Source organism: Anabrus simplex, chromosome 2 (genome assembly GCF_040414725.1).
Source record: "Anabrus simplex isolate iqAnaSimp1 chromosome 2, ASM4041472v1, whole genome shotgun sequence".
NCBI classification, from domain to species: domain Eukaryota; kingdom Metazoa; phylum Arthropoda; class Insecta; order Orthoptera; family Tettigoniidae; genus Anabrus; species Anabrus simplex.
The window spans coordinates 953228005-953237973 of record NC_090266.1 but is presented as its reverse complement, the minus strand read 5'-3'; the positions used below and the strand labels follow the sequence as shown (position 1 = coordinate 953237973).

The 9969-nt window shown below is 40.5% G+C and overlaps 1 non-coding gene across 1 annotated transcript; it reads right to left on the bottom strand.

The window, feature by feature from the left end:
• Nucleotides 1–8069: 8069 nt before the first annotated feature.
• On the bottom strand, nucleotides 8070–8142 carry TRNAF-GAA (transfer RNA phenylalanine (anticodon GAA)). Its single transcript has one exon. It is a non-coding gene; the product is annotated as a tRNA-Phe (tRNA).
• Nucleotides 8143–9969: the final 1827 nt, after the last annotated feature.

Genomic DNA, 9969 nt, shown 5'->3' with positions numbered 1-9969 from the left:
AAATTTAATGAAAATCGGTATGTGAAGTCGGGGGACGAGCCGCTACAATCTAGACTATAAATCATTTTACTCATACTGAGTGAAATGGTAGTTTAGGGGAAGGACTAAAATTTAATTCTCAAATATTTATATTATTAGTGGTCCCATTGATAAATACTACATAACGAAAATCATATAGATTTAAATTCCCAATCATTTATGTCATACATTGTTACCGTACCGGCTTTGATAACACAGATATTCATGAATTTGTATTTTTGTTGCCAAGTCCATATCAACGCTGAGCCGCGAGAAAATGGGTTAACAGAATTGAATGAAAATCGGTATATAGAGTCGCGGAATAAGAAACTACAACGTAAGTTATAAATAATTTTATTCGCCCTGGATGAAATTGTAGTTTAGGGGAAGGCGCCTAAAATTTAATTTTTAAATACCAATGACTTGGTCCTATCGGAAAGTACTACATAAAAAAAGTTATATATAATACAATTTCCGACCATTTATATTTTATTCAGTTTTACCGTACCGACTATGATAATTGTGGTATTTCAGAGTTAGAAGAAAACTAAATGTGAAGGCCTACAATACTGAAAGCGCATAACATTGATCAACAATAATTCTTTGTTGTGATGTTCTTTGTCTCTAATGCTGGCGCTCAACTACGATAGATGCGGTTACTGCTGCGTACCGAGTATAACAGCCTGACTGAATATTGGTGGGAAATAGCTGGGGAGTTAGAAAACTTTCTTCTTTAGCATGCCATTCCTCTGGTTCATACATTTTCTGATACTGCCGGTAAGTAACAGAATGGTTCATTATAGTATTCCAGCTAATCGATCCCTACTCTGACGCGCTGTTTTGAATGAGCAGTGTGCACACATAAGGCAGAGGCTCACTTAGTAGTAGTAGTACCTGGTCTAGAATGACAATTTAAGCCTATTCCAAATTATAGCACCACACTTCACTGAATAACTCAAAATTTAACCCTGAAAAGAGCAGTTTAATAAGAAAAACTTCTTCATATTCACTTTTATTAAATTCTACATTCATTTTATTCCATATTAGCAGCGAAGACAGAGTTTCTCCTCTGGCTTGGAGGAAAAATTTGCCTCCAAGTCAGATAGATTTTTCCTCCGCCAGTGTAGTGAATTGAGATTTTCCGCCTCATCGGGTACTCCTAGGAAACAGATTAGTAAAAGGGCATAGTTTTTGTCCTGGGAGTCTCCACTATTCGACACCCCCACCCAGCCGAAATAAGGCGAAGTGTGTTCACGGATCATGGCTGTCTGCGGCTTGGTCATTCCAGCTCTGGAACTTTGGACTGTTAGATCAGCAGCGTAGTACTGTTCATTAAAAGTGAGAACATGTGTGGTTTTTCATTTGTTCTAGTATTTCATATGAAAGCATTACTTTTCATCGCGTCATTGTAATGAGTTAATGACCTATGTTCATTTCAGTTGGGAAAACTACTAAGACAGTCTTTCTGAGGATTTAAAAGGACAGGTGGAGAGTGAGTGTCTGCCATTATAATGAAAACTCCCTAACCTAATTGTGACTGATGTAGGCAAGGGGCCTACCATTACAATGAAAATTCTCTAACGCAGTCTTCATATGAGAAAAGACGTTTGGTGACTTCCCCGTCGCGTTTCTAGGGTAATGTTAAGTGCTATGCAATTGAATACAATCTTACTCACAACGTGTACAATACCTAACCTAGAATGCTGTATACAATGTAGAATTCCGTAGCGAAGTGCGGGAACATCAGCTAGTCTTCTACATGCGGTTACAGCCAAAATTTCCTTTGCCTCTTACAAGAAGCAACAATTTGTAGCTCTTAAGAACATTCACTTGAGCCTTCGTGGCTGAGGCCGCAGCGCGCCGGCATACCCCGCTGGATTCCGTGGTTCAATTCCCGGTTACTCCATGATTCCATATGTTATTTGTACTGGACAAAGCGTAGGCGGGACATGTTTTTCTCCGGGTTTCCCTGTCATCTTTCATTCCAGCAACACTCTCCAATATCATTTCATCTGTCATTCCTTAATGATTGCCCCAGACAAGTGCGACAGGCTCCGGCAGCCGGCACTACTCCTATCCTCAACGTTAATTATGGCCGGCCGCAAAATGAGACGCAGGTCCGTGAGGTGACGCAGGGTGACTCACGGTGAGCTTCTGCGAACCACAGAACTGACTGGACCCGCGTGTGTTACGGCGCAGAGTGACGTGACGCAGTTGCTGCCCGTGGTGACCCTGCGGACCGCAGTCTCTCTTCCGCAGTTTCCTGCAAGACTCACGGTGATTTTGGTTGTTCATATTGTTGCTAAACCATTTTACTAACTTAGGAATTCTTTTTGAAAAATCATTTTAAATGTATTTTTTTGTCTAAACCACCATAAACTATATATTGTGTTTTGAGGAGGAAATAATGTACAATATAAAGCAACAAAATACCTATTTATTGCAGTTGAATGTTGTATCTATTGATGAATGCAAGAATACTTGTTTTTAAATGAGAAATTGCAAAAATAAACTCATCTGACAAATACAAATTATTTGTAATGGCTATACTTAGATATACAAATTGAAAACAAGTCATTTCCATTCCCAAAAAGTGAGTTTTAGTGAGAAAAATAAGTAACAAGTTATGACGAGGGGGTATGAGAGAAGGAATAATTATGAGCATTATTGTATTTTTCTTTTTACAAGTTGATTTACGTCGCACCGACATAGATAGGTCATAAACAGCGTACCGGTACTGAAACTGCGATCCAACTTGCGACGATAGTCACCGTGACGCACTTGCCGTGAAGAATTCGACGTGAGTCACCCTGCGTCAGCTCACGGACCTTCGTCTCATTTTGTGGCCGGCCCCAGATGCGGATTTAATTCATTCCATTCCTCACCCGGTCGAATGACTGGAAACAGGCTGTGAATTTTCATTTTTTATTTCAAGAATTCAACGGAGAAAACATTTCAACTGTTCTGTAGGAGAAGCTTATTTTCAGCAGGTACCAAATTCAAAAGTAAAATTTTACAGAAGAGAGAAAGAAACACAAATGTAAAATTTAAATTGAAAATGTATTTGAGCATTTTTGTTGTGTTTAGATAGAATATGTACATTGTTATACAAAGTATTTCTGTTAATACTTTTGTAGTTTAAGAGATATTCAAGAAAAAAGGATGGGTTTGATACTTTTAGCATTTCAACTCTAAACACTTCCATTTGAAAGGCATAAATTTCACTGCAGTCATCAGGACACTGACAGTATTTAAGTATGCAACGATCAAAATTAAATTATTTACAGTTAGTACACAGATGAGTTAAATAATAGTAAATAAAATCATAAGACCTCCTCTGGGGTATAGTGGTTAATGTTATTAGTTGCCACTCCCGGACACCCGGGTTCGATTCCAGGCTCTCTCATGAAATTTGAAAAGTGGTACGAGGGCTGGAACGGGCTCCACTCAGCCTCGGGAGGTCAACTGAGTAGAGAGGGGTTTGATTCCCCGCTCAGCCATGCATGAAATGGCTTTCATTGGTTTCTCACTTCTCCTCCAGGCAAATGCCGGGATGGGTGGTACCTACCTTAAGGACACGGCCGCATCCTTCCCTCTTGCTTGTCTATCCCATCCAATCTTCCCATCCTCCACAAGGCCCCTGTTCAGCATAGCAGGTGAGGCCGCCGGGGCGGCTGTTTACCCTACAAGGGCGGCTTTTCCCACGGACTCAGGGAGGGATCCCACCTCTGCCTCCTCAAGGGCAGTGTCAAGGAGGGCGAGACATTGGGTCGAGAAATACAACTGGAAAGGAGGACCCAGTACCTCGCCCAGACGGCCTCACCTGCTATGGTGAACAGGGACCTTGTAGAGGGTTGGGAAGATTGGAAGGGACAGGCAAGGAAGAGGGAAGGAGGCGGCCGTGTCCTTAAGGTGGGTACCATCCCGGCATTTGCCTAGAGGAAAAGTGGGAATCCACGCAAAACCACTTCGATGATGGCTGAGGTGGGAATCGAACCCACCTCTACTCAGTTGACCTCTCGAAGCTGAGTGGAACCTGTTCCAGCCCTCATACCACTTTTTCGAATTTCGTGGCAGAGCCGGGAATTGAACCCGGGTCTCCGGGTGTGGCAGCTAATCACGCTAACCACTACACCACAGACCTTTGGAACCTTTTGGAAATAAATATGTCTTGCTGTTAGATACGAATGATAAGAACAGTCATAAGTAGTGACCCACTTTACTAATATTATTAAAAGTGAAACTCTGAAGATGAGTATACCCTCCACTTAAAATGCCAGTCTAGTAAGCTAGGCTGAGTGGCTCAGACGGTTAAGGCGCTGGCCTTCTGAGCCCAAGTTGGCAGGTTCGATGCTGGCTCAGTCCGGCGGCATTTGAAGGTGCTCAAACACGTCAGCCTCATGTCGGTAGATTTACTGGCACGTAAAGTAAGGAAAGTAAGGAATTTCAAGTTACCCAATTGCAACAGTCAAGTTTTAGGGAGGAAGGGGGTCTGAGATTGCTCTTGGTAAACTGTCAAAGTGTAGTAAATAAACAATTAAAATTCGGTACATTGATGGAATCTTATGAGACTGATGTGGTGATAGGAGTGGAATCGTGGTTGAGAGAAGGGGTGGGTAATAGAGAAGTATTTCCAGAAGGGTATACAGTCTATCGTAGAGACCAAGGAGATAAAAAGGGAGGGGGGTGTTTATTCTGGTGAAGGAAACTTATTGTTCACATGAATGGTTTACCGATGAAAGGGATGAAATATTAGGGATAAAATTAGTTTGTGATAATATGAAGGGGGTGGGAATTATAGGAACATACAGGCCTGGAAGAGAGGAAAGAGACATGGAAATATTTGAGAAAATAATAGATTATACTCATAAAAACAATAATAATGATATGGTAATAATTGGGGGAGAGCTAAAATTGCCTGAAGATGAATGGAATGGAGCTGCAAGTGAAGCCCATGAACAGAAACTGGCAAATAAGTTAATTTGGGAGGGAGGATATACACAAGTAGTACAAGAACTGACTCATCTCAATAATTTACTAGATGCATTCTTGGTTAAACCATGGGAAATTGTTGATAAAACTGAGGTAATTGAAGGAATAGGTGACCATAAGGCTGTAATAATGGATGTAGGACTGGTACCAAAGGGGCTTAATAAGAGGGTCACACAAGACAAGAAATTGTACAGAAAAACTAAAGTTGATGAATTTGGGACTTACCTTAAATCACAATTCAGTTGTCGGATAAGTGAAGGGAGTAATGTGGATACCCTTTGAGCTAAATTTAAAGGAATCATTTGGGAAGGAGAGAAGAGATTTGTACCTGTTAAGAAGGGTAAAATGACCTCAGACCCTGTTTATTATACAAGGGAAATAAGAAAATTAAAAAGAAAATGTAGAATAGTAAACAGGAAAATCAAAGAGGGTAGGGAGAGTAGAGAAACGAGAAAACAGCTAATGAGGGAACTGAATAGAGTGAAAAAGGAAGGAAAAGAGAATTATATGAATGGCATACTTCACTAGGGTAATGACCACAAAGGGAAATGGAAAAATCTGTATTCATATATCAGGACTCAAAAAGGAAAAGGAATCCAAATTCCTACAATGGTGGGAGAAGCGAGTGAACACTATTTAACAGATACTAAGAAAACAAACCTATTTAGTAGGGAATTCAGAGATTCAGTAGATGATTCTCAGGAGTTTGGAAACTGAAACAGAAAATAGAGAGGGAGGGTCACAGAGGGAAACAAGAAGCTTCTCATTCACAAATGAAGATATTTTCAGAGAAATCCAACTGCTTCAGCAAGGAAAAGCAGCAGGAAGTGATCAAATTACTGTGGAGGTGTTAAAGACAATCGGGTGGTACATAGTGCCTTATTTAAAATTTCTCTTTGACTATGTCATAAATAATAGTGTACTGTAATATCAAAGGAATGGAAGGAATCTATAATAATACCAATTTATAAAGGAAAGGGTGATAAAAGGAAACCAGAGAACTACAGACCAATCAGCCTGACCAGTATAGTTTGTAAAATATTGGAGGGTTTAATATCAAAGTACATCACAGGGATATGTGATGATAAAAATTGGTTCATGAGGAGCCAGTATGGATTTAGAAAGAAATTTTCTTGTGAGGCACAACTGGTGGGATTTCAGCAGGACATATCAGATCAGTTGGATTCAGGAGGCCAGTTAGATTGCACAGCCATAGATCTTTCCAAAGCCTGTGATAGAGTGGAACATAGAATATTATTAAAGTAATTGGAGGGAATAGGATTGGACGTAAGTGTTACACGTTGGATAAAAACATTTCTAAATTCAAGGGTTCAGAAAGTCAAAGTAGGAAATAATGTATCGCAGGGAGAGAAAGTTTGGAAGGGAATTGCACAGGGTAGTATAATCGGTCCGTTACTTTTCTTAATATACGTAAATGATTTAGGGAATAATATGACATCAAAACTAAGATTTACGTAGATGACATAATTGTTTATAGGGAAATAAATAACATTGAGGATTGTTCAGAATTACAAAGGGACTTTGTGAGTATGCAACAATGGGTTGAAGAAAATAATATGAAGGTTAATGGAGGCTAATCAACAGTTACAGCATTTACAAACAGGAGTTTTAAAACTGAATTTGAATATACTTTGTATGAGGTAGTTATCCCAAAAGATGGCAAGTGCAAATACTTAGGTGTGAGATTTGAAAGTAATTTGCACTGGAAGGGTCATGTGGATGACATTGTTGGGAAAGCATACAGATCGTTACATGTCATAATGAGGCTACTTAAAGGATGCAACAAAGAATTAAAAGAGAAAAGTTACTTAAGTATGGTTTGTCCATTATTGGAATATGCAAACAGTGTTTGGAATCCTCACCAAGAATAGGTACCTAATAAAAGAAATAGATAGTGTGCAGAGGAAAGCAGCAAGATTTGAAACAGGGGATTTCAGGAAAAAGAGTAGTGTATGAGAAATATTAAAGGAACTTGGGTGGGAAAGTTTAAGTAAGAGAAGGGAGAAAACTAGACTTATAGGATTATATAGAGCCTATAGAGGAGGAGAAGCATGGGGAGATATCCGTGAGAGGCTTCAGTTGGAACATAATTATATCGGCAGGACTGACCACAAATATAAAATTAGAAGGATTTTTAGCAGAAGCGATTGGGGTAAATTTCATTCATTGGGAAGGAAGTGAAGGAGTGGAACAGTTTACCAGGGGTAGTGTTCGATCCTTTTCCAAAATCTGTACAGATATTCAAGAAGAGAATAAACAGCAACAGAGAAAATAAATGAAATGTTAGAGGGCATTCGACCAGTGCAGGTTATTGTAAATAAATAAGTGTGTGAATAAATTAATTCCATTCCCTGGTCTGCGGAGTTTGGACAGCCAAAGTAGCGGACTGCCTGTAGGGTGAAGTACAGTGGGGACTTCGAGGGCCTTGGGACCGCTACGGTAGCTGTGAAGGCCCTTCAAGAACTCTGAAAAGTGGTGGCAAAAGGGGCTCTGGTTAAGACGCAGCAGGTCGTTATGCTACTTAGGTTCCAGAATGGGTAAAAAATAAATAAATAAAAGCAATGTAAATTGAAATCTTATACCAGTTGTATAGTATAATTTGAAGTAATTCCACATACTGTATATCAGTTGATGATATTTGTAAGTACATGAGATATTATAAGTAGAATTTTGTAAGCAATATAAATTTATTAAGGATGAGCTGTGTGTTTAATAGAACAAATTGTTAGTGTAAATTGTATAATATTGTATTATAGGAATATTTTCTTCTCTTGTTAATTTAAAATTTAGTGCTTGACAATAATGTATTTTAGTGTACCATTTGCCACCGAGGTAGACACCTCATTTGCAAATAAAGAGATTTTGATTTGATTTGATTTGATTTGATGAACTCCTGCGGGACTAAATTTCGACACCTCAGTGTCTCCGAAAACCGTAAAAGTAGTGGGATGTAAAGCAAATAACATTATCATTACCAATCTGGTAAGGGACCTACTATTTGAGTAATGAAAAGTGACTGAAAAAGTAAGTAAAAACCCTGCCGAAACCCGGGATCGAACCAGGGACCTTTAGATCTTCAGTCTAACGCTCTCCCAACTGAGCTATTTCGGCTACGTACGTCCGGCACTTCAAAATGCTAAAAATACATGCAGACTAGTAGTGGTTGCGGGAGCTCCGTGTCACAATATAATTCCGTCTCCTTTACTAGGAACCCAAAACTTACATAACTAAGTTTCCCGATTTCTCCGAATATTGCTAAACGTAAGACATTTTATGGGAAGTAATTTCCATGAAAACAAAATATGGATCTCAAGAGAGACTGGCTGGTATAGGCGAAATGATAGATTAACTAGAACTTTCAGTGACTACATATTGATCGAAAAAGGGAAATTTTAGCTTCAGACAGATGTTACAGCAATGTCCTAGGGAGCTGTTTGAGGCCATACAGAGTAGAGATAACGAAGATGAAAGCAGATGTGAAATTTCAAGAAAGTGAAAGAAACACATGACTATACCATTCGGTTACCTCGCCCTCCCTCAACAAAGAAGAAAAGGGAAGACGCACAGGTACCGGTACTGGAAGAACTTATTGAAAGGCATTGAACTAATTTATTCCAAGGACGGAGATTGGGAATGTTGAAGAGGATTATAAAAGTATTGAGAATATATTAGATGCAGTGCAGAAAGTGTAGACTATATGTAAATATTAGGAGAGGAGCCGCCTCTGTGGTGTAGTGGTTAGCGTGATTAGCTGCCACCCCCGGAGGCCCGGGTTCGATTCCCGGCTCTGCCACGAAATTTGAAAAGTGGTACGAGGGCTGGAACGGGGTCCACTCAGCCTCGGGAGATCAACTGAGTAGAGGTGGGTTCGATTCCCACCTCAGCCATCCTCGAAGTGGTTTTCCGTGGTTTCCCACTTCTCCTCCAGGCGAATGCCGGGATGGTACCTCACTTAAGGCCACGGCCGCTTCCTTCCCTCTTCCTTACCTATCCCTTCCAATCTTCCCATCCCTCCACAAGGCCCCTGTTCAGCATAGCAGGTGAGGCCGCCTGGGCGAGGTACTGGTCATACTCCCCAGTTGTATCCCCCGACCAATAGTCTGAAGCTCCAGGACACTGCCCTTGAGGCGGTAGAGGTGGGATCCCTCGCTAAGTCCGAGGGAAAAACCGAACCTGGAGGGTAAACAGATGATGATGATGATGATGATTAGGAGAGGAAGGAAACTGTGGTGAAATGTCAGAATGAAAATCAAAATAAAGGAAATGATGTGGACAGAATAGAACACAATATAGGCTGAAGAGAGCAGGAGGATAAACAGATTAAGAAGAAGAAGAATCTAAATTTCTTTCTTTCTTTCTTTCTTAATCTGCTTACCCTCCAGGGTTGGCTTTTCCCTAGGACTCAGCGAGGGATCCCACTGTCGTGTCCTCCCAGGGACTTGAACCCAGGACTGCTATTCCCTCCGAGGATCGAACCCAGGGAACGTAGGAGGAATAGCTGCACCTGATGTATTAGGAATTAGCCTGTCATACGAGGCTAGGAGTCAGGTATAAGCATACCTAATGGGCGTACCTGATAATAATTAAAAGATGTAAAATAATTATATTCATGGAACTGAATAGTCAGTTAAGAGTGGAAATCATGTTTCGTACATGTTAGGAAATCTTGAGTAGCAGAGAAGTTTGTCATACAGGAAGTGACTCATGTTGACAGGGCATGGTTCAGCCGCATAGACGCAGTAGAATATACTAGAAAGGTCTTTTGGACACGGGCTCTGATTGGCCAGAATCACGGAAAGTGAAGCAGTCACATACGCAGGTTACGACAAACTTCTAGAACATTGGGCGTTGGCCCCGGAGGCTATATAAAGGCAAGGAAGCCATTATTCAGGGCTTCTACTATTCACTTCGCGGACCAGTTGTCAGCAGAATCCCTGC